Source organism: Macrotis lagotis, chromosome 8, assembly GCF_037893015.1.
Source record: "Macrotis lagotis isolate mMagLag1 chromosome 8, bilby.v1.9.chrom.fasta, whole genome shotgun sequence".
Taxonomy (NCBI): domain Eukaryota; kingdom Metazoa; phylum Chordata; class Mammalia; order Peramelemorphia; family Peramelidae; genus Macrotis; species Macrotis lagotis.
In genome coordinates this window covers 15,499,152-15,525,774 of record NC_133665.1, presented here as the reverse complement: position 1 = coordinate 15,525,774, position 26,623 = coordinate 15,499,152, and the positions used below count along the sequence as shown (strand labels likewise).

At 33.8% G+C, this 26,623-nt stretch overlaps 1 protein-coding gene and 1 long non-coding RNA gene across 15 annotated transcripts in view; both read left to right on the top strand.

Annotated features, from left to right (window-relative positions):
- MRTFB (myocardin related transcription factor B) overlaps positions 1-26,623 on the top strand; it is a 328,483-nt gene that overhangs the window by 204,129 nt on the left and 97,731 nt on the right. The gene's annotated exons all lie outside the window — the stretch shown is intronic.
- Positions 3-25,736, top strand: LOC141495277 (uncharacterized). The gene is made up of 2 exons (XR_012470719.1): positions 3-5,337; positions 5,547-25,736. It is a non-coding gene; the product is annotated as an uncharacterized LOC141495277 (long non-coding RNA).

Genomic DNA, 26,623 nt, shown 5'->3' with positions numbered 1-26,623 from the left:
GTTCCTTCTACAATGAACAATCTAAAACATAATGAGCAATACAGTTCTCATCAAACCCAAGTTCATTTCTTGCCAGTGGGCTGCTACTTCTCAAGAATGTGAGGACATTTATAACAGTTAAATACTATTACACTTAGATCTGGCCCTCCTGCATGTTCTACAGTCTTTGTCAGGAAGAAATATCCTATTTCTTCTTTTTGAATTTTATTTTAGGCAGTACTTAGAATCCTTCAAAAAGGAACAGTGAGTAATAGGCAGTGCTAAGAGGGGTGATAAGATAATTGAATCAAAAAAAGTTCAGTGGTCTTATTATATGTGACTTATAGTATTATTAATATACAAAATCTACCCATAAAAAGTATATGGAATAGTTCCTATGAGTGTCCTTTGTTCAAGAAAATTATTCCATGTGATTTATTCCTAGGTGTAACAAGGTAACTTCATTCTGAGCTGAAAACTAAAAATAATTAAAAACTATCTCTTTCAGAAGAGGTTTTGTCTAGCATCCTCCACTGTGGAATCTTTTTTTACCTGGTAGATTGTTAGGCACTTATTTCTGATATATATTGGTGGATTTATATATATTGTGGTCTTGTAAAGCATGTGATACATTTATTCAGTATTTGTCAAACAAGTCAGAAATATTTGGGCTATAGTTTTGGTTGGCAGTGGACCCTGAACGCAAATACTTGTTCAGAGGATTCCTTGGGAAAAGACAGTGATGTAAGCAATAGTAACAGCATTCTTGCAGATGCTATGAGGAAGTGCATGAAACCATTTTTCAATGAAAGTAAGAATGTAATCCATAGCAGTTATTTTTCATCCTTTCCTTGATTTTTCCTGGATATGTATAGCAGAGCTTGAACTGTTCATAATAACCTTAGAGAATTTCTAAGTAGCAACAAAGACTTACAGTCCCCCACATTAAAAATAGTTTTGAAATCTAGAGAGGGTGCCAGTAACCAAGACTTCATACCAGTGTAAGAGGTCCAAGGGCTGTAAACATAATGAGCAATCTTCTTTCCAGATGTTAAAGGTCCTGCAAAAAACAACCCAAAACAAAGCTAACCACTATCCTATGTTACAAGAATAGTTAGAGGAGATATTTATTTTTATTTTTAGGTTTTTGCAAGGCAAATGGGGTTAAGTGGCTTGCCCAAGGCCACACAGCTAAGTAATTATTAAGTGTCTGAGACCAGATTTGAACCCAGGTACTCCTGACTCCAAGGTCCGTGCTTTATCCACTACGCCACCTAGCTGCCCCATAGAGGAGATATTTTTGACAAAATGACAAGATGTCAGTGAAAACAGCAAACACGCTCTAAGCATCTTTTCTACAATATTCTATGTTTGATCCTTATCAGTAGCTCGACAACACATTTAAAACTTTGTAATTCAAACATTCATTGAGAATAGATTCAGAGGTGAACTAGAAACTTGTGTGTCCAAGAAGTAAATCAGAAGTTGCAGCAACTATAGTTAAAGACACAGAAGTTCCTCTAGCCAAAGTACACCACATACGTGACACTGCGAATAATGGAACAAGCCCACTAGATGTATACTTCGTTTTCAGAGAGCCTATTTGTGTCAGAATGTTGAGCAAATGCACTTTATTTTTTTATTGTTTTTTTAAATTTTACAATTTTTCACCCAATCTTGCTTCCCTCCCCACCTCCCATAGAAGGCAATCTGATAGTCTTTATATGAACAAATGCAATTTAAATGGAAATAATTATAATCAGGCATTAATAATTTTTGAAATAAAAACTTTTTTCTTTATTTTATGAATTTAGAAAAGTGGACTTGGCTTCATACTTCAAGATATTCTTAAATTTAGGTTCTTTCAGTATTAATTATTAATAGGCTTTGGAGCTGTATACCTCATTAGAGATAATCTAATCCATTCCCATTGTGGGACAGATAAGGAAGGTCTAGGAACCTGTTTTGACTTGTCCATTCCATATTGGAGCGAATGTTCATTTATATGATCTCTGCCTGTCTGTCTCTCTCACACAGACACAGACACACACGTATTTATAAATAGCATTAGCATATTAGTTTTGTGTAAAGGGATAGGTACTTACTACTGGGGATATAAAGACAAATATCAAAAATAGTCCCTGCCAACAAGGAGCTTATGTTCTTCTGAGTAGATTGAATATGTATATAGGTAAATAATGTTAGGATCAGCTCAAAGGGCATTTGGTGCATGAAAACTTTACTCATTCTCTCCTCACACTCAATTATTGCTCTCTTATGAAATTGTTTTGCATTTATGCATTAATGTACATGTGTTGATAGCTTTGCTTCAATGTAATTCATTTCCTGTGAGCACCTGGGATAGTGCATTATTTTTAGGGAATCTTTTCTCCAGTTAGATTCTGTATAGGATCATTCCCATGACAATGGTGAATGCTTTTGGCAAGTTTACCTTTTTCATTTATGCCTATTGATATTTGTCATCAGGAGTTTGTCAGAAACAAAGTTATCTCTATGATTTTTTACATTAATGAAAGAGATCTTGTTGTGTGTATATATTTACATATATTTATGTGCTTATATGTATATTTATATGTATACATATTCCATACTCATAATATGTGCATTTTCGCATCTCTTCTTTGGTACCAAATTTGATTGTTTTTGTTTTTCATTCTCTCTGGTTTTTGTACTTCTGCTTACGTCAATCACTGCCTATGAATTCATGTTTTCTCATGCTTTTTTAAAAATCCATATTTATTTCTTGTAGTGTAGTAATCAACTATTGTATAACATGAACCATAATTTGTTTACCTCTTTCCCAGTTAATGGACATCTACTTAGTTTCTAGGTTTCTTAACTACAAAATGTGTTAAGAATATTTTGAAGTATTTGGATCCTTTCTGTCTTAGAATCTCTAGTTCAAACAAACTGAACACTTTAATCACTCTCTTAGCACAATTCCAAATTGCTTTCATGAGTGATTTGACTGTATTTCAGTTCTACCATAAGTTTGTTGCGTCTTTCCACAATCTCCCCAATATTGACTGTTTATTTCATCATCCTTATCTATTTTTGAATATGGTAAAAATACAGAACTGTTTTGATTCTCATTTCTATTGGTGATTCGTAATATATTTCAGAGAAATGTTAGCAGTTATTTCTTTTTTTTAATTATCTCTTTGTTCATTTACTTCGAGCATTAATTGCTCAAATTAATTGTATTAATTTTGTTTATTAAAAAGTTTTTCAATTTCTTGTGATTGGAAATGACTTGTTTTATCTTTTGTGAGAAGCACTGTGGCAAAAGGATAAAGATCTGGCTTTAAGAGTAATGCAGAGCAACTTGGTTTCAAGTCCTCTCCAGTCCTGTGATTCTGGTCAAATCATTTAACCTCTCAGAACCCCTAGGGAATTTTTTCTTTTCTTTTCCTTTTTAATTGATATTTTATTTTATTTTTCCAAATATATAGTATGATTGTTTTTCATCATTCATCATAAATTGCAAATTTATAAGTTACTTTTCTCTACTATCCTCCCTTCCCTCCCCCTTCCTCCTGGTGGTGAACAGTCTGGTAAAAGTTGTATGCATACATTTGTGTTCAACACATTTTGAATTAGAACTCAGGGAAGAGAAAGAAACCCATGATTGATATAGGAAGGAGGGCGGCTAGGTGGTGCAGTGGATAAAGCACCGGTCCTGGAGTCAGGAGTGCCTGGGTTCAAATCTGGTCTCAGACACTTAATAATTACCTAGCTGTGTGGCCTTGGGCAAGCCACTTAACCCCGTTTGCCTTGCAAAAATCTGAAAAAAAAAGGATATAGGAAGGGAAAACAAGTTTTAGGAAAGTGAACATAGTATACATTCAAATCCCATGGTCTTTGATGATGTTTTTTTTTTTTGCCCTCTGGATGTGGATGGCATTGTCCATAAAAGACCTCCCAGGGTTATCCTAGATCTTCAGAATTGTGGAAAGGAGCTGTATTTATCACAGTTGATCAGCTTCCAATGTGTAAAATGTTCTCTTGGTTCTCAGCATCAGTTTGTGTAATACTTTCTATGCCTTTCTGAAATCCAACCTCTTAGGGTTTCTTATGGAACAGTGGTACTCCACAGCATTCATATACCATAACTTAATCAGCCATTCCCCAATTGGTGGGCATCCCTTTAATTGCCATTTCTTTGCTACTGCATAAAGAACTGCTACAAATATTTTTGAATATATAGAATTTTTCCATTTCTTATGATTTCTTTTGGATATAGGCCTAGTATGGTATTGCTGGGTCAAAGGATATGATGTTTTTATTGCTCTTTGGGCACAGTTCTGGAGGAATTTCTAATACTATAAATCAGAACTGTCCAACCTTACTTTTAAAAATTTTTATTGAAACAGTGACAGTATATTTTGATTTGCCATTTTAGTAAGAGCTCTGCAGTAGCTTGGCTTCATTTACTGGGCTGCATTCATTTTGGACAGTCCTGCTATAAATTAAAGAGAGGATGCCCCTCTGATTTAGTAGAAGTTTCATGCTGTAAGTACCCTATAGTAGATGAAATTATGCACCTGGGAAAAAACCAAAACTTTTATGATTGCTCCTATCCCTTTCACTAGCTATAGTTTACATGATAGTTAGTACTTGATGCTTCTTTTCTAGTTTTACCATGGTAAAATCTTTATTATTTAGGTCATTATTATTTAGGTAACTAGTTTATTTTAGTTTAATAAAATATGGAGTTTATTGAAATATGGAGACAGAAAGTGGACCTATAATTTCATTAGTATAGTGAGAGGAAACTCCCTCTACCAATACAGATCAGCACTTTCTCTGCAGTTTCATAGTCTTTTATAGTTACCTGGAGCACCGAGAGAGAATAAATGACTTGCCCAGAGATACACAGCCTTTTTACATCAGAGATGGAAATTGAACCTAGGCCTTCATGACTTATAAAAAAGTATCTCATTCATTACACCAAGCTGCCTCTCTTACTTTATATAACATAAAGTGTTGATCTAAGCCTAATTAACCAAATTACTTTGCAGTTTTCTGAAGATTATTTTGGCAGCTGGTAGAGGATAGAACTTAGAGAGAAGAGACTAGAAGTGGAGAAACCAATTAGCAGACTATTGAAAGAGTCTGGAAAGAGATGATGAAGGCTTGAATGAGGATAATAGGCTTGTAAACAAGAGAAGAGGACCAGATGGGAGATGAATTGTGGAAATAGAATCAACATTTGGCAACTGATTGAATATATTGGTCAGGTTGAGGAAGAATAAGAAGTCAAAGATAACTAGAATTTTTGTACCTGGATGTCTAGAAGGCTAATCTTTAAGAGAAATGGGTTAACTGAGCACCTAGGTGGTGTATTGAATAGAGCACCGGCCCTGGAGTCAGGAGGACTTGAGTTCCAATCCAGTCTTTTTTTTTTTAAGGTTTTTGCAAGGCAAACGGGGTTAAGTGGCTTGCCCAAGGCTACACAGCTAGGTAATTATTAAGTGTCTGAGACCAGATTTGAACCCAGGTACTCCTGACTCCAGGGCCGGTGCTTTATCCACTGCACCACCTAGCTGCTCCCAAATCCAATCTTAAACACTTAATAATTACTTTGGGCAAGTCACTTAGCCCCATAGCCTTTAACCCCCCCCCTAAAAAAAGAAAGAGATGGGTTAAAGTTGAGAGGAACAGAGAGTTTAGGAGGAATGATTATGAATTATATTTTGTACAGTTTTGCTTTGAAATGCCGGTTGGAACATATTCTAGCAGTTTGCAGAGTGAAATGCATTTTTTTTTTAGGTTTTTGCAAGGCAATGGGGTTAAGTGGCGTGCTCAAGGCCACACAGCTAGGTAATTATTAAGTGTCTGAGGTCACATTTGAACTCAGGTATTCCTGACTCCAGGGCTGGTGCTCTATCCACTGTGCCACCTAGCCACCCCTTATGCATTCTTTTTTAAGAGAGTATAGTTTGTTATTTACCTCACCAAGAATGTTATGTTTTCTCTCATGAATATATAGTTTTATGAGTCATTATATAGAGTTTTGAGAATTTAAACTATGTTGGTTAATGTGTTCCAGGGAAAGAAAATGTAAAGAGAAAAATAACCTAAGAGAAAGCTCTGGAGGAGAGAGAGAGAGAGAGAGAGAGAGAGAGAGAGAGAGAGAGAGAGAGAGCATTTTTTAACTTTAAAAAGTAGATATATTTTTATGACAAAGAGATTTTGTATTTTTTCATTTTTTAAATTTTCTCCCTCCCTTTTCCCTGCCCAATGAGAATACAAGAAAAACAAAAGCTATTACAAATATTTTAATCATACAAAACTAATTTCCATAAAAAACAAGAAAAAGAGAAGAAATATGTTTCATTTTGCACTCTGAGCCTTTTTAATCTCTATCTGGAGGTGGGTCACATATTTCAACATGATTGGAATTGTATGTATACATTTCTTAAGAGTATTCGACTGGGGCAGCAAGGTGGAGCAGTGGATAGAGGGCCCTGGCGTCAGGAGGACCTGAGTTCAAATGTGACCTCAGGCACTTAATAATTACCTAGCTGTGTGGCTTTGGGCAAGCCACTTAACTCCATTTGCCTTGCAAAAAAAAAAAAAGAGTATTGGACTTAAATGATGATCCAGAAAATGAAAAGGAAAGAAAGGGTCAGGAAGGAAAAAGAGAATAGAAAAGCTGTGAGATGCTTGTTGTGTGGGTAAGAAAGCACTTCGTATACTTAACAATACATTAATAGACTCTTCTATCTGGTTTTACTCTATATTTTTACACCATTGTTACTTAGTAAATATTTGATTAATGCTTGGTTCTATGGAGTTGACATAAAATCTTTATATTCTCTCTGTATCCATTCAAAGCTATCTGTACCTCCAAAAGAAATGGAACATTTGAAAAGTTTAAGTTCTTAGGGACTGTGTTGTTGTTAGGCATTCATTTCAAATTAGATTTAATCAAATTCCAATTAAATTAGATTTAACAAAAAATTCAAATAGATTTCTAATCTTTCCAATTCAAGAGATCGTTCTTGTGATATAAATTAGAGCCCTTTTGCATCTACTTTTTCTGTATATCATTTTTGACTGTCTTTTCTCATAAGTTCCCCATAGCAAGTCCATTCTGGGTACATTTCTTTATTTCTCCTAATATTGTGAGGAGCAGTGGAACACCTTAACTTTCTACCCATCATTCCTTGCTCTTACTATATGATTAACCTTCTATTTCTATCAAAGGATTCCTTGGCAATATCCTTTATGCTTCTAGTTATTGTTATTCATCATTATGTATGGCAGCCTTTTAACTTTGCTACCACAAAGAGAGTTGTTTTACATATTTATGTATGTCTTTTTCCTTTTTCTTTGATCTCTTTGATATATAGACCTAATAGTGATGTTGGGACAAAGTTTAATAACCATTTGGTCATAGTTCCAAAGTATTCTACAGAATGGTTGCCCTGATTTACATCTCCATCAATAGTATATTATCGTACCTTTTTTTCCCCATTTCTTCCAGTATTTGTCCTTTTCCTTTTCTGTCATGTTATTCACTCAGATAGATATGAGGTGATTACTCAGAGTTGTTTTAATTTGTATTGCTCTAATGATCAGTGCTTTAGAGTTTTTTCCCCACATGTCTATTGATAGCTTTGATTTCTTCTGAAAACTCTCTGCTCAAATGTTTTGAATATCATTTGGGAAATGCCTCTTATTTTTATAAATTAGTCCTTTACCAGGGCTACTTATTACAAAATTTACCCTGGTTTTCCTGCTTTCCTTTTAATTGTGGTTACATTGGGTTTTTTTGTACAAAATTTATAAAATTTAATGTAATCACAATTGTCCATTTTCCTTTCCATGATCCTCACTATTTCTTATGGGTCCTAAACAATTTCCTTATCTATAGATCAGTCAAGTAAATTTTTTCATGCTTCCCTAATTTGTTTATAACACTTCATAACTAAATTGTTTTCCCATTTTTGACCTTATCTTATTATTAAAGTGTGAGATGTTGGTCTGTACCTAGCTTCTGACAATCTGCTTTCCAGTTTTCCCAGCTTTTTTTTGTCAAATAGTGAGTTCTCCCATAAGCTTGTTTATCAAACACTAGTTTATTGTCGTCATTTACTTCTATATACTGTGTATCTAATCTATTCCATTGATCCATTGCTCTATTTCTTACCTAGATACCAAATTATTTTGGTGATTAGTACTTTATAACAGTTTGAAATTTGATAGTTAGACCACCTTCCTTTCCATTTCCTTCCTGTAGTTTTTTTTTCATTGATTCCCTTCATCTTTAATTCTTGGGAAACAGCGGTATTCCACATATTTGGTGCAATATTAGTAAAATGTTAATATTGAACAGATGGACCTTTGCTTTCAAGGGAAGTATGGGATCACTAAAGTAGCTTTGTTATTTATTGAAAGAATTTCAAGGGGTGGCTAGGTGGTGTAGTGGATAAAGCACCGGCCTTGGAGTCAGGAGTACCTGGGTTCAAATCTGGTCTCAGACACTTAATAATTACCTAGCTGTGTGGCCCTGGGCAAGCCACTTAGCCCCATTTGCCTTGAAAAAACCTAAAAAAAAAAAAAGGAATTTCAGCCCACTTCTTTTTCATCTGAACTTATTCATTCTTCATCTGTATTGTCTGTCCCAGATATACATATTATTGGATGGAACCCTGTTATGATGTCAACCCAAATATATGTTGAAAACTATGCAATAAAAAAAAAGAAAACTATGCAATAGATATTCCTCATTCACTTGATCTTTCCTGGGATAGACAAGGCAAACTCCTTTAAGGATTTCTTTAAGGAATCTCTGAAATTTCCTATTGCTTAATATAATCATTGCAATATCATTTGCCAATGGGAGCATTTGGAAAACTTTTTTATCCACAGGGGATTCCTCTCTTGACCTTGGACTCTGTGCTGGACCTCCATCACAGTGACAAATACCTTTTTAGTGAGCCTACATCTCCCTGTTTTGTGTTTAAAAAACATAAAACCCACTATCTTGTAAGAAATTCTGAATGATCTTTTGTATGAATAGCAGTTTATTGATGATCTAAAAGCTATGTGATTCATAGTATTCTCAGTCTTTTTTCTGTCTTTCTGCCATGGTCACTGCGTAAGTGGAAGGAGGACTCATAAGATAGAAGGCTATTTTTTTATTTCATGGCTTTATTGTTTGTCATGGAAAAGAAAAATTGATCACACAGTGATCAGCCTACTGGTAATTTTCCTCTTCATAGTTACCTAAGTCAGTATTAGAAAATTAGACTTGGTCTGATATGAAAGTCATAATCAATATGCCTTTCCAGCCTATGTTCTGCTGGAATAGCTAATGGAGCATTATAAACTTTAGGAAAAGGAATTTAAGTATATGAGAAAGTATTTGGGAAATAAAAGTTTAAGTAAGTATCAGAATTTACTAAAGTATGAATGTCATATTCTAAAGTGTAGTTTTTTAATATTTACTTTGTACCAGAAACTCTGATAGGTTGCGAAGAGAAAAATGAAACAAAGCCTGTTCTCAAAGTGTTTATATTTTCTCAGAGGAGATAAACATGAAAATATAGAAGCACATACTAATTAAATAAAAATAAATACAAAATAGTTTATAAAAGTAGAAGGAAAGAAAAACAGGATCAAAAGAGAGGATAGAAGAAAGAGCAAACTTTGCTGTCTTGTAAATAGTTTATGGCAACTGATTTATTCACCATAGAATACTTTTATTTCTTTCCCTTTAACTTAAGCCTTTCAAGTGATTTTTTTTCTCTTCTATCCCTAATATTTTGCATTGTTAATTCAAATCTCACACTGGTGATATGGTATATGAAACTTTCCTTAACAATATACAACAACCTTTCCCTTCCCAGAATTCCTATAACAAAGAAGTTTTCTCTTTGTCATCCTTTTTTTAAAAAATAATCTCTTATTTCAAAAAATATTCCTTATTATTATAAACTTTCAATATTTTGGTAGAATAACTTCTAGTTATCATATCATTATTTTAAATGGAATTATTCTTTCAACATTTTATTCTTGGCTTTTAGAAAGGCTGATAATTTTTTAAAACCTTATTTTGTATACTGCTGCTTGGATGAAGCTATTGATAATCTTTAATTTATTCATTGGTTGTCCAGATTTTCTTTAAGTAAACCATATCACCTGCAAATACTGATAAAATGAGGTCTTTAATTATGTTTAAATAATTTTAATTTTTTTCTTGTTTTTCTCATGCTACATGTCTTATTTTTAGTATTTCTGTATTAAATGAGAGAGGAGAAAGTAGAATCATTTCTTCAGTCTTGAACTTATTAGGAATCCACAAGTGATATCACTATACCTTACCTTTCTTCTTTCCTGATTCTAGACTTACCTTAAGTTTTAGCAAATCTGATAGGTATGTGTTGGTACCTAAGAGTTTAATTTACATTTCTCTCATCAGTAGTGATTTATAGTATTTTTTCCGTGATTAGGTGATAGCTTTGATTTCTTCATCTAAAAATTGCTTTGTTCGTATCTTCTGATCATTTATCAACTGAGAATTGACTTATAGTTTTAAAAAATTGATTCAGTTCTCTATTGAGTCCTTTTAAAGAAACTTTTATAAAAAATTTTTTTGCAGTTGAAATTATTGACTTTACCTTCATCATATTTTCCCCTTTTAGCCTTCTCTCTCCTTTACCCTGTCTCTCCTCAAAAAAGTTTTGTTTCTACTACCTCCTCCAATTGCATTCTCTTTTATTGGTTTCCCCACTTCTGTTGTCCTTCTCCCCTCCTATCCCCTACTGGGGAAGAGAGATTTCTAGTCCCAACTGGATATATATTGTATTTCCTTTTTGAGCCAGTTTTGATGAGAGTAAGATTATTCCTTCTTTGAGTCAGTTCTGATGAGAGTAAGGTTCAAGCATTGTCCTCCCTAACCCCATTTTCCCATTGTAAAGTCCCTTTCTTTCCTCTTTTATGAGCTATTTTAACCAAATTCTACCTTTTCCTTCTTCCCTCTCACATTGCATGCTTCTTTCTTACACTTCATTTTATTATTTTTAAACATTATGTCATTGTCAGCCCACACCTATACATTTTATTTATATATGTACATTATTTTAACTGAAATAATAATGACATACTTCCCATATAGATATGTAAAATTTTAACCTTATTGAATCCCTTATGAATTCACTTTCCTTTTTGCCTTTTTATGCTTCTCTTGAGTCAAAGTCAGATTTTTTTTTAGCACTGATCTTTTCATCAGGAATATTTGATAGTCCTATATTTCATTAAATATCCAATTTTACCCTGAAGGATTATACTAAGTTTTTCTGGGTATGTGATTCTCAGGTGTAATTATAGCTCTTTTGCCCTCCAGAATCTCATATTCTAAATCCTAAAGGGATCCTTTAATGTAGAAATTGCCAGATCTTGTGTTAGCCTGACAGTAACTTCACAGTATTTGAATCATTTCTTTCAGACTGCTTGCAATATTTTCTTCTTGACTTGGGAGCTCTGGAATTTGGCTGTAATATTCCCAGGAGTTTTCATTTTGGGATCTCTTTCAGGATATGATCAGTAGATTCTTTTAATTTCTATTTTGCCCTCTGCTGGTAGGATGTCAGAGCAGTTTTTTCCCCTTGATAATTTCTTGAAAGGTCATGTCTAGGATCTCTTTTTATCATAGCTTTTAGATTTTTCTCTCCTGTATCCATTTCCCAGGTCTGTTGTTTTTCCCATGAAATATTTCACATTTTATTTCATTTTTTTTAAATCTTTCAATTTTGTCTTGTTTCTTTCTGACCAATTAAGTCATTATTTTCCACTTGTCCAATTCCAATTTTTAAGGAATTGTTTTCTTCAATGAGACTTTGTACATCATCTTTCAGTGGGTGAATTCTATTGTTTAAGGATTTTTTTCTTCAGTGAACTATTATAATTTCCTCAGTTATTTAACTCTTTATTTGTGTGAAAACTATTTTGTAACTGTTCATAATGTTCCTGCCTATGTCTTAGCAGGTTTAATCTCCAAAGTATTTTATATAGTCTGTAATTATTTTTAAAGTAATTTATTGATCTCTTCTTGTTTGTCTCTGCTTGTAATATGCAAAAAAATTAATGATCTATGAGTTTAAATTATATTCTGAAAATATTCCCCTTCTTTCCTGGTTAAGTTTGAGAATAGAAGAAAATACAGCTATAAGCCTCTGATTTGAAAAAAAGAAAGCAAGCTAAGTGACCTTGACAACAAGTTTTTCTGATAAAGGCTTCTTGAATGCCTATTGGTTATATAAGAAGGTAATTCTTTTCAGATGTTGTTTTGACTAGATACTATTGAAATCCCTCCCAACTTTGAATCTTTATGATTCTGTGTATTATTCCCAACACTTTAGGTCAGTAGAAGGACTTCTGAGATGTGATTGAAAGCTATCAGAATTAGGAAGAAAAGCTACAGAAAAAGACACATTGAAGGTGAAAAGTACTAATTCTTTTCTTTCTAGAAATTCCTTCATCTATATAACCTGGCTAAAAATGAGAATTTCAAATGAATTTAGACATAATTTTTTTTCCTCCTCCCACTTTCCTAGAGGAGAAGTAAATTGAAGATGAAAGCCATCTTTGTAGAAGAACTTAGCAATGGAAAAGTGAAATGTGAGGAAGCACCTCTTGGATCAAATGTAAATTTTTCAGTTTGACTTTTAAAGAATTTCACAATCTGACTCGGTCCTATGTGTCCAGACTTATTATTCTCCTTTACGTGCTCTTACTAGCCAAATTGTTGTTGTCCTCCATGTATAGCACTCCATCTTTGTCTCTTTGCCTTTGCCTAGAATGTCCCCTTCATACCTGAAATGCATACCCTTATCTCATTGTTTCAGAATTTCTAGCCTTCTTCAAAATGTAACTTTGATGCCATCTCTTATATGAGACCCTTCTTGTTCACCATTCTTCTCTTCCTCCCTAGATGTTAGTGTATTATGTATATCTGTTGTATCCCATATAGAATATGTTATTTAGAGCAGAGACTGTTGTTTATTCCTTGATAGCACCAAGACCTGTCATAGTCCCATGCCAGCAGGTGGTCATTAATAAATGTTCCTTAATTGATTGGTTGTTTGAAAATGAAGAAAAACATTCATTGATTAGAGTTGAAGACTTCAAGTTCAGAAGGAATAAGACAAAATTAAACTTGAAGAAGCTAGGCTAAACAAAATAAGGAATTTTTTTCTCTTTCCTTTTCTGAAGTAATTAGGTAGTATATTAAACTTGATGTCCTTTCTTTTCTTTTTTTTTTAAGGTTTTTGGAAGGCAATGGGTTTAAGTGGCTTGCCCAAGGCCACACAGCTAGGTCATTATTAAGTGTCTGATACCAGATTTCAACTCAGGTACTCCTGACTCCAGGGCTGGAATCCATTGCACCACCTAGCCACACTCTTGATGTCCTTTCAAGGAAGGAGCTACTTCTAAAAGGGAATGATCCCTGTAAGAACATTTGAGTGTGTACACATACACAAAACACACATACACACTCACACATGCACATCAGGTAAAAAAAATAGATTCAAACTGTACTCCAGGACTGAGTTCGGGGGTGAGCTAAAGAAAGGATGCCATATTGGGGAACCCAAATTTGAGATCAGATTTAATCATAAGGTATTAACATCACTGCAAAATGAGGTTGAACAATTTGATGTAGTTTGTGCCTATATTCATTCAAGTCAAATCAACAAGCCATCAAACCAGGGTGAAGAGACATGTGGAAATAACTGTGTACAAACGAGCTGTATACAGAATAGAATGAATATAGCAGAAGGCACAAAGCATTAAGAAGGAAAGGAAAAGGCTTCTTTCTTGCAAAATTCCTTTCTTTCCCCTCCATTTATTTCATTGGAAATGTAGTAAATTTTGGGTACTTTTTCTTTTCTTTTGTTTGTCTGAGCTTGTGGATTTCTTAGGTGTAAGAAACTTCCAATGAAACTCTCTACCTATACAGATTGTCATGATTCTTCAATTTATATTCTTGAAGACTTGCCCAAGATAGTGGGATTTATTTTGGTCTCATAGTCACTCTATATGGGAGGTAGCAATGGAACAAAGGCCCTTTGTACTTCAAAGCCAAACTTTTAGACACTATTAGATTCCCTTTCTAATTAAAGATAAGAAAATAGAATGAAATATTAGCATTTATTCTCTGGAAAAGAATGGAAGAGGGATTAAAACCAAGAGGACTAGGTAATTGTTAAAATATTATTTTTCTGCTTAAGATTTCAGGTCTGGGGGGTGGCTAGGTGGCTAGTAGATAGAGCACTGGTCCTGAAGTCAGGAGTAACTGAGTTCAAATCTGGCCTCAGATACTTAATAATTACCTAGCTGTGTGGCCTTGGGCAAGTCATTTAACCCCATTGCCTTTCAAAAGAAAACCTGGAAAAAAAAAGATTTCAGGTCTGATCCTTTAACAAGAGAAAAAAAAGACTCAGCTCAGTTTTGATAGACACAGAGGTCTGGAGATGCAAGATAATTGTGAATGTTCCAAAGTTGGGTCTCTGAAATGTTTTACATTATGAACTCCTCTAGCATATCTAAATTTTGATTCGAGATCATTTAAATACCTTGTCCTACATGGATACACAAAGGATGGGAGTTATGAACTAGGCAAAATGATAAACTTAAAATCCAAATATGAGGAGACAATATCAATTGAAGATTGATCGGACATAAAATAGATTTTTTTTAAGTCAAAAGGATATTGTTCCAGTTAGAAAGTTGTTAATAGGCAACTTTTTAGGAACATAATGTCATGGAAAGAACTTGGAAAGAGTTCTGGGTTTTTAGTGGTAGAACTTTGATGAGAATCCTTGTCTACTCTTTACTAACTCTGTGACTTGGTACGAATTACCAAACATCTTTGGGTTTCTATTTTCTCATCTATACAATATAAATGGGGCTTGATGATCTTTGCAGTCCCTTTCATTTCTAAATCTATTGTCCTGTTATGTAATGCATAAGTGCAGAAGAACATATATTCATATGACCTCCAATCCCTCCCACCACTGTTTTCTCCTAACTACACTCTCCTCCCTTTTCCTCATCTTGACTCTCTTAATATCCTAGTATAATTCTACATGACTTCTCTCAAATTCCTTTTCCCCATATCCTATTGAAGACCTTGCCCAGCCATACCCCAGTCTTAGATTATTCCCACCACCTGCTGCCTTTGGTTCTATTCATGTGCTACTGAAAGAAGCTGGAGAAAATCACAAAATGGAACTTAGTGAATTTCAGCTAACAAGCTTGTCTCATATTTCAGGGACAAAATTGAGTCCATTCATTAAGAGGTTCCTCTTCTCTCCCCTTCTTATTTGACATCATTCAAATGATTTCCTCTACTACCTCTTCCTTCACCCATCTCCATTAAGAAGTGAACCTTCTCATTGTTAAGGTACAATCCTCTAAAATGCATAAGTGATCTCATTCCATCAACCCCATTCCCATCCTAATCTTCAGTCTCTCCCTGCCTTCTGACTATTTCTGTATTGCCATAGATACACTCATGTCTTCCAGTGCCCTCAAAAAAATTCTCTGCAACTTAAAAAAAATTGAAGAGTTGCCTGGAGGATTGAGAAATGAAGTGACTTTCCCATGACCATGCATCTACCACGATAGAAGCAGGTTTTGAACTTAGGTTTTCATGACTCTCTATTCCCTTCAATCATACTGCTTCTCAGTTAATAAGAGTATGTAAAAAATACTTTTTTTTTTTTTTTTTTTTTTTGCTACTGACCATATTATAGAGGTAAACCCCAGTCAGCAAGCACATTGTTAAGCACTATGATGTGCCAGGAAGTGGCTTTAAGCACTAGGGATACAAGGAAGGTCTCAAGGACTTCAGTTTAATATGACTACTATGCAACAGTATGACCACTATGCAACAACATGTAAAAGATATGTAACCTCATAAGGAAAGCACTAAGATTAAGGAGAACCAAGAAAAGTTTCTTGGAGAAGGTGACACTTTAGCCCAGGTTTCTTTGAGGAAATCACAGAACTTTTGTATGTTCTCTAAGGATAAAGTAGCCATTCAGTTAACCCAAAATTGATAGTGAATGGTTCTTACATTTAAAGCTGCAAAAAGGTTATAACCTTTGCTTTCAATATTTACCTGAAGATGTGATTTGCCACAATGGATATACATTTTTGGGCTTTGTTATACTTTTTTATTTAAAAATATTTTTTACTTGTTTGAAAATACTGTTTTATAATTGTAACCTTTCTCTGAACAGTTTTTTACATAGAGCATATTTCTCTTCAATTAAAACCATATGTTTCTATTTCTTACCAGTTGTTCAAAATAAGATTTATAAAATAATGGCTTTGAAAGAGAAAATTTTAGTAACATTTTCTTTCCATGCAAAATAACTATGCAACAACTTCTGAACTCTGGCATGTCGACCTCATCTCTTCTCAATAAAAATTACATAGGGTGCATATGGCTTTCTTGAGACCTACTTATTGCCTCAATTAAATGATGTCATGTTTTAAAATCTGAAACAACCTTGTGTCCTTTGTTTAAAATGTTTTTTTAACCAGACTTCAGCTAAAATACTATATGAACTTAAATGCTTTCTTACCTAATTGTCCCTAGTGACTGAAAACATGTAGCTGTTAAAAGTTTGGTTTGTTTAGAATTGTCATCCTCCACCCAAAAAGCCATCTTTTTGGATAGACCTTCAGGTCTATATCAGTTCATGTGTAAATTTTTTATCAGCCCCTCCCAAGGGCTATAACTAAAATTTTCCACTAAGCTTGTCATGAGTTCATTTATTTTGTTTTCTAAATAAAATCGCCACTATAAAATCAATATCACCACTATTTGATGAGAAATAAGATATTTTAAACTCTAAGTGTATAGTATATTTTATAAATCAACAAAAAACATATACTATAAGCTAAAGAATTGTTAATACATTATAAATAAGTGAAAAATTTCAGTCAATTACTTGAGCTATAAATCAAATTAAATGACTAAAGTTCTTTAGAAGTTCTTTATAAATGTCCAGTTGATGTTTATTTACTGTCATATAAACACTGTTCATGTGGAATTAATTGACTTCCCTGATAGTATATTGCCTATCTGAATTTAATGTCATTAGATTGAAACAATGGTAAATGCCTTAAATACTAGGATTATTCATATTGACATAGTTTGTTTTTATGGTGGGGCTTTTTTTAACAGACCACTTCATTCTTTATTTCTTCATTTTTTGTATTATTAGTAGTGGCCTACACAGTTGAAGGGCATAATCTAATTGACAAGATCATAGATTTGTTTGAATATTTGGAGCATGTGTCTTTATTTTTAGGTCATTCAGTAAATAGACATTTTTAAGTACCTATTATTTACCTAGCATTGTACTGAATGTTCCTTAAGTATAGCAAGTGTATTTGCTTATCAGGTATTTTCATTTGTTTTATTGGTTAGTTTAATTTACATTTAAGATCAGGGTTTTTTGATTTGTATTTCCCTCTATTTTTTTATATTGATTTTTATTCTCTTCCTCTTTTATGTCAGCACTTTGCCCATCTTGAATGTTGGACTGTTTGTACAGGAACTCCAATCCCTATCACTTCCATTTACCTACGTTATTCCTAGTTCCTTGGGAGATAGACAGATAGGGAGAGAGTTAATTTTTCTTTTTGCTTCTCTTTTTTGCTGCTTTCTGCTAGAATTCCTTCTAATTTTCTGATGTGATCATTCACTGAGAGCCTCTACTTCTTTGAAGAGATTATTCATTGCCTTAAAATCTCTATACCTGACTGGTAGCTTTTTTTAAATTCATTGAAAGCTTTGATTTCTTACCAAATTGACTCATAATTTCTTTTTGAAAATGTTTTCTTTCTCTTTTGAACAATTCTTAGCATCTTGATGCTTTAGTGTAATGGTCTCTGAGAAGTCTGAAGAATTCTTTTTTTTTTTTTTACCTAAAAGCTTTGCTTTATTTTCCTGCAAAAAGTAATAGTTGTTCTCACTGCTCTTTAACTTTTTACTTTTCTAACTTCATCTCTGATATTTTCAAATTAACACATATTTAGCACCATTTATGTGTCAGGCATTATTAGGTGCTATGAATAAAAGTCAAAATTATACCAGGTCCTATATTCAATTACCTTACATTATGCTGGAGAAAACAATAAGTATAACATGTACATGAATATGGAAAATATACACAAAACAAAAACATGTAAGCTTGAGGGGAAGAGAATAAGAGATCAAAAAAGGCCTTCTATAGGAGGTAACACTTAAGTTAAACTAGAGATTCTAAGAGATAAAGGTGAAGGAGTTTGTTCCAGGTGTGGGATATGAATCTAAGAGTAGAGAGCATACTACAAATGAAATGTTGTGTTTGATGCCCATAAAAGGTGGGGAGGGGAAAATGCGATCTTAAGGGTATTAGAGAGCAGAGGGCTTATTGAAGAGTATCGGAATCAAACTCAAGCTTTATGACTATTACTTTAACAGTTTTGTGGAAGATGAAATGAAAGTGGGAGATACTTAAGACAAGGTAATAAATAAATAAATTGTTTCATTTGTCTAGTAATTATATAAATGGAGAGAAAGTGCAAAAGATGTAGAGATAGACTATGAGTTTCTGATTTTTGTCATTCTTGGAACCCTCGGTACCTAACCCAATTCCTAACACATGGTAGATACTTGTTAATGCTTGTTAACCTACTCATCAGGATTACCTTCATGCCATGATAATACTCAGGAGGAGATCTTCAGTGGAGGGTATGGTATTGAATGAAAATTTCTAATAGACAATTGAAGATTCATGACTGAACTGGAAAATATTAGTATCACACAATTAATACATAATTGCTCTCTCTGTGTATTTTATGTGTTTTTGTTTTATTTTGCTACCCAGCACTTGATTACAATTCCTTGAGGGCAGTGATGGGTTTCATACTTATTTTACAACCATTTTTTTAAAGAAAGATTTTATTTATTTTGAGTTTTACAATTTTTCTCCTAACCTTGCTTCCCTCTGCCCACCCCCCACAGAAGGCAGTCTGTTAATCTTTATATTGTTTCCATTGTATCCACTGATCTAAGTTAAATGTGATAAGAGAGAAATCATATCCTTAAGGAAGAAAAATAAAGTATAAGAGATAACAAAATTACATAATAAGATAAGGGTTTTTTTCCCCCCTGAATTAAAGGTAATAGTCTTTGGTCTTTGTTCAAACTCCACAATTCTTTCTTTGGATACAGATGGTATTCTTGACATCACAGATACCCCAAAATTGTCCCTGATAATTGTACTGATGGAATGAGCAAGTCCATTCAGGTTGATCATCACCCCCATGTTGCTGTTAGGGTATATATTGTTTTTCTGGTTCTGTTCATCTTGCTCAGCATCAGTTTATGCAAATCCTTCCAGGCTTCCCTGAATTCCTAGCCCTCCTGGTTTCTAATAGAACAATAGTGTTCCATGACATACATATACCACAGTTCGTTAAGCCATTCCCCATTTGAAGGAAATTCACTTAATTTCCAATTCTTTGCCACCACAAACAGGGCTGCTATGAATATTTTACAACAACCATTTATTCAGTATCTCCCTTGTGCCAGGTGCTAGGCATAAGTATCATGAGAAATTCTGAAAATATAAAGAAAAGATGAAATATGATCCCAGCTCTCAAGGGGCTTATATTTTAATGAAGACAAAAAGCAAGAAGTTAGAGATTGTGAATGGTAAATAATTTCACAGAAAATGCCCTAGCAATACACAAACCCAGGTCAAGAATTTGCAGAACTCAGATTAGAAACAATCAGACCACTTTGGGAACACCAAATGTTAAAAGTCCTGAGTCTGAGCTGTCCTTGAGGTCCTGGAACAACATAACATTTGATACCCCAATCAAACCATCAATAAGAGTAAACCAGACCTTCTCTATCAAAGTGCATAGAATCTGCCCCTTATATCATGTCCAAAGTCAGGAAATGGATTAGATGAATAAATAAACAAACAAAAACAACAACAAACCATGACAGAGATGCTTAAAACACAAACCTAGAAGAGAATGACTCCAAAGAATCTGCAAATCCTCAAAAAAAAAAAAACCCAAAAGTTAGTTCAGAAATAAATTAAACCAGAATTCCTGCAATGGTTAAGCAAGAGTTAAAGTGAGAATTAAAAGCAAGATTTAAACTAATGGGAGGAAAAAGAACTATGGAAAAAAAGAATTGGTAAAGGAATTTAACAGATTGACAGGAGAGATATAAAACTTTGCCCATTCAACAAACTCCCTAAAAATGAGAATAGACTAAATAGAAGCCATTGACTTCATTAAACAATAAGAATTATTAAAGCAAAGTCAAAAGCTGTAGAAACAAAACAAAATGTAAAGTATCTTTTAGCAAAAGCAATTGACCTGTATAACAGATTGCAGAGAAAAATTTAAAACTATGTAAATGCCAAGAAATAGATCTCTTAGAATCAGAAGATCATTAGGGTGGCTAGGTTGCACAGTGGATAGAGCACCAGCCCTGGAGTCAGGAGGACCTGAGTTCAAATTTGACCTCAGACACTTAATAATTACCTGGCTGTGTGACCTTGGGTAAGTAACTTAACCCCATTGCCTTGCAAAAAGAAAAAGGAAAAAAACAGAATCAGAAGACCAAGTGGAGTCATCTCCTGGGAAAACCTCCAAATAAAAAACTCTCTGTAACAAGATGACCAAAATCTAGAGGTTCCAGATTAAAGTAAAAAAAGTAAACAAACCATAAGCACCTAAAGAAAATTCAACTTTTGAGTAACCCTAGTCAGGATCATACATGATTTAGCAGACACCTCTATAAAAGAACAGAGAGCTTGACATATGATGTTCCAAAAGGCAAAGTATATAAACTTATATTCAAGAATAACTTAGCCAGAAAAGCAAGTTTAAAGCTAGAGATAGAAAAATGAATCTTTTATGACTTAGAGAACATCCAAGTATTCCTCTTGAAAAGACCAGAACTGAATAGATATTCTGAAGTTTAAACAGCAGTTAAGAGAAACATAAAAATGCAAAGATGAATGTATAATTAAATGACTAAATAAAAAAAACCACATACTATAGAGAAATAATATGTGTACCTTATGGACTCTCATCATCTTGGGTCATAGAGCAAGTCTAATTAGAAGACCTGAATTGATTCTGTTCTCTCTTTAGTATCTGAGGTGAAGAATGAAAAGTGAAGTAAAAAAGGAATATACTGGGAGGGGCAAGAAATAAAGAAAGAGAAAATTAGTCCTCATGGTTAGGGTATGCCAATAGTCATTTTATAGACAAAAAGGAGAGCATGGGTAGGGCAGCTAACAATTGAACATCACTTATCTGAACGTTCAAAGCTGAAAATACACAAGAGGGAGGGGAAAGAAGGAAAATGGAGAAGGATAAAATAAGTGAAGGATTAGTACTGAGCAAAACAAAAGCCTAAGAATGTATAAAATTATTTATAGCCCCTTTTGAAGTAGCAAAGTATGCAATCTGAAGTCTGCTCATAAATTGAGGAATGGCTGAAAAGTTATGATATAATGATATTGTGCTATAAGGAATGATCAAGGGAACGACTTCAGAGAACCTGGAAAGAATTACATGAACTGACACAGTGAAGTGAGTGGTGCTGAGATAACAGTTTATACAATGACAAAAATGTGATCAAGACAATTTTGAAAAAATTAGGAATCCAATAATGATTACAGAAACTTGAAAATGAAACATGCTATCCACTAATATTTGAACTGGCTTCAAGTGACCTGATAGAAAAGTGAAGAACTTGGACATGGCCATTGTGGAAATTTGTTTTGCTTGACTATACATGTTTTTAATGAGTTATTATGAGTTATATTTGAGGAAGGGAATAATGGGGGAGAGAGAGATTAAATTTTTTTATATTAAAATAAAATATAATTAAAAGCAAAAAAGAAAAGAATGACATCAGGAGATGGAGTATTGGGTTCAAGGAAGGCTTTTTGTTGCTGGATATAGTGGGGGGAAAGCAGAAGGAGACTTTAAGAGTAGGAAGGGGTCACATTGTGAAGTGATAGAGATAATAGAGCCCAAATCACATCTGGAATATTGTGTTCATTTCTGAGTTCCTCATTTTAAGAAAGACAACAAAATATGCTTGTACTCACCCAGAATAATTTGGCTAGGATCATGAGAGACCTAGAGAAATGTAATCTAGTGGTAGTTTCAGAGAATCTAGGTTTGAGTTCTGATTTTGTGGGTTTGATTACTTGTCTAACTTTGGGCTAGTCTTCTCAACCTCTCATGATCTCAGTTTTTTCATTTGCAAAATGTGTTGAACTACATGATCCCTAAGGTCTTTTTCCATTTTAAATCCTATGATCTTAGAATGCCACTTAAGGGGGACTGGGAAAGCTTATTCTTTAAAAGAAAGGGTTTAAAGTGGTTATGATAGCTTTATTTAAATATTTGAAGTTATCTTTTGGAAGACAGATTAGTTTTTCCCCAAAGGCCTTAGACAGCAGACCTGTCTAAGGCAATTCTAGAAGCAGGAGGTGGAAATTACTAAAATAATGTATTTGCAGAAACTATGCAAGATAAAACAGGTAGTGACTTCCATGTCACTCAAGGTATTTTAAGTAAAAGTTGACTTACTACTTCTTAGGGTAGTTTAAAAAAAAGCATTCCTGTTTTTATAAGGACTGAAATAGGTGACTGGTGAATTTTCTTCCAGATTCAGAACAGTGATTGAGGCATTTTGTGGTATAGTGGATTAAAATATTAGAGTTGCAGTTAAGATTAGGATTAAGATCCCATCTTCAACACTTCCTAAGTGATTTTTGGGGTAAGTCACCTTTCTTAACCTCAGTCTCCTTATCTGGAAAATGGGGTTACTAATACCTGTGCTACCTACCCTTCACAAAGTTTCAAGACTCCAATGAGATAATATACCAAAAACACTTTGTAAAGTATATGCTGAACTATATATTCTATATACAGATTTCATACTGTGCCTACCAAACCAACATGGAACTCCTCTTTCCTCAGTGACTCACTCAAATCCCACTATAATCTCTCCTTTTCAACAGTGTAGCCTGTTCCCTGGACCATGCCTTGCCCCTGAACTCTACTGTATGTGTGGTCTCCCCAATTAAATGTGAACTTTTTGAAGCAAGGATTGTCTCAATTTTCCATTTTCTTCACAGTTCTCGGCAAATGATAAACATTTAATGCTTTTCTTTTTTCATTCCATATGACAAATTCAGGGGGAAAACAAACAAAAAACATGTTTTCCACTTAATACAGTTAACTAAATGATTCATTGTTGGTCCTTTACATTTTTTTTTTTTTTAGTTTTTCCTGCACATTCAGGCAAAGAGGTTATAAATTCAAAAATGCAGAAGAGATAATGTGAGTTTTCCATTTTTTAGGCAACTTTTTTATCTAAAAAGGGACTAGCCTCTGACCTCACATGGTATGAGAGTTACATTTTGCTCTTTGCTTGGATTTAACTTTTTTCCTCTCCTTTTCTTTTTTATAAAACCTCCATAGCAATACTCATTCCATTCCTATTACATTCTTTTATTAAGGAAATCAGTTTCTTCATGCTTTGAGGAAAACAGATCTGAGAGATCACAGCTTTTAAATGTTTGTGCTATTGTTAATTAATTTAATTTATTTTTTAGATTTTTCAAGGCAATGGAGTTAAGTGGCTTGCCCAAGGCCACACAGCTAAGTAATTATTATGTGTCCGGGGTCAGATTTGAACCCAGGTACTCCTGACTTCAAGGTGGGTGCTCTATCCACTGTGCCACCTAGCCGCCCCTACTGTTGTTAATTTTTTTTTTTTAGGTTTTTGCAAGGCAAATGGGGTTAAGTGGCTTGCCCAAGGCCACACAGCTAGGTGATTATTAAGTGTCTGAGACCGGATTTCAACCCAGGTACTCCTGACTCCAAGGCCTATGCCACCTAGCCACCCTGCTACTGTTGTTAATTTAAAGAAGACAAAAACTTCTGTATGTTTGCTTGACATGCTATCATGCTATCATGCTATCTTGTGTTAATGTATAAATATACATTAGTAGGTTTAGAAGTAGGGCGGCTAGGTGGCATAGTGGATAAAACACCGGCCTTAGAGTCAGGAGTACCTGGGTTCAAATCCAGTCTCAGACACTTAATAATCACCTAGCTGTGTGGCCTTGGGCAAGCCACTTAACCCCATTTGCCTTGCAAAAACCTAAAAAGAAAAAGAGAAAGTTTAGAAGTAGATAAAGTGTATATATATTTATATTTATCAAATACATGGTTGACTTTTTTTATCATATAGTCAGGCAAAAGAAAAGAGTTTGGAGGATTGACACAAAAATGGTGATTGGGAAAAAAATTTACATTAGACACTACACTTTGTAATGTCTCTTTATAAACACCCAGTACTTGAGATACACCTATGTTTAAAATACCTGGAACAGAAAATTGATGCCACAGAATACATACCTTTTTATGAAAGAGATGAAAATTTGATCAACTTCTTTATCTTATCCCCTTTCTTTATCTTCTTTTTCTCTTGGAGAGTTAAGTAACATTACCTTTAGACTAATAGAATTATCAATTCAGGATGAAATGCTATGAACTTTGAGTATGATTTCAATACTTTTGGAACACTGTAAGAAATTAAACAATAAACAGTAATAAAGGATATATTTGTTAATCTAATTACACCAGTCTTTAAAATAATAATTAGTGATATTTGTTACTAAACAAATGTACTGATTAGAATCTAGAACTCAGATTTTTAAAAAATATTAAAAATTATTTTACATGTAATTGGGGATAAAATATTAAAATATACAAAATTTTAAATTAAAAAGCACTATTAAGATCATTACTTATACTCTCATTTTTAATATTTGGTATATACCTATCAGTATTATATATTCTTTAAAAAAATGCCCACCAAACTTTCAAGGGATTATTTTCCCTGAGAAACAATGGTTTCTTTGAGGGAAATTTTGCTTACATATTATACTATTAATTTTTTAAATATTCTGCATAAATGATCAAGGCAAGTTAGTAAAGAAAAAGAAAAATAATAATAAGGGTTGTGAGATTTAAAAAGATAAAAATATAAATATAAAAGATAAAAATATAAATTTTAGCAGTATTCCACTAAAGAAAGATAATAATCCTAAATTTTGTTGAAAAAATTACTTGATTCAGAATTTTTTTAAAAGAGGTATCATGATATAGACTTTCGTATCTTTTTTTTTTTTTTTTGTGGCCCACACAGCTAGGTGATTATTAAGTGTCTGAGACCAGATTTGAACCCAGGTACTCCTGACTCCAGGGCTGGTGCTTTATCCACCAAGCCACCTAGCCACCCCTTGACTTTCATACTTTTAAGACCCTTTTGCACTTAATCTTTTGGCTTTATAAGTATAAATCCTGTATCTAGGTATTTAACCTTATTCTCTCTGAGTCCCATGATCCGTTTTCTATTGGACATTTTCAGTTGGGTATCAAATAGGAATCACAATATTATCTTCCCCCACCTCCAATCCCTTCTCTAGCTTTGAATGAATAAAAAAACATTAAGTGTTTACAAATTGCTAAGCACTAGGGAATGCAGATACAAAAGTGACTTTGTCCCTCCCCTCAAGGAGCTTACATTTTAACAGGGAGAGATTTTATACTTACAACACACACACACACACACACACACACACACACACACACACATATATCTGCATAATTATATTCATGCATACATATATTAGTGGGGACCAAGAAGGAGTATTTGGTATTGGAAGCCAGTTAACAAACAGTTATTAAATGCCTACTATTTGCCAGGCACTATGCTAAGCATTAAGAACATTAAGAAAAATAAATGGCAGGTCCTACTCTCAAGGACTTTAGTTTAATGATGGAGAATCAACACATAAAAAACCCCATACAAACAAGATATAGACAAGAAAGCATGAGAATAATTAACAGGGAATTAGTGAGAAATTGGGAAGGCTTTCTGAAATGGTGGGATTTTTAACTTGAAAGAAGGTAGGGATGCTAAGAGAGGAATGCCAGATTTGGGAGATGCCAGTGAAAATGCATAATTAGGAAATGAAATATTTTGTTTGAAGAATAGCAGAGTCTTCTCTCACAAGATCACAGGGTACATTGAGATGGTATAAAAAAGATTAGGAAAGTAGCAGGGAGTGGAAAACAGTTTATAAAGGGCTTTGAACACCAGAGAATTTTATATTTGAACCTGGAGGTGTCTTTCTGGGTGTTAGATTATGAGGGATTTTGCTATCGTGACAGCAGTGTCATAGGAGAGGAGATGTGAATGAGAGATGTTACAAAAATTAAAAGAAACAGAATGGAGCAACAAATTGGATATGAGAAATGGGAAAAAGTGAGGAGTTGAACTTGACAGCTAAATTGTAAGTGAGAGTGACTAGGAGTATACTATTGACAGCAACAGGAAAGTTTGGAAATCAGAGAGTTTTGGGGAAAGGATAAGTTCCATTTTTGACATATTGGTTTAAAATGCCTGCTGTACATTCAGTTCAAGATGTACAGTAGGTATTTGGAGATGCAAGGCTGAAGTTCAGCAGAGATGTTAGGGCTGGAC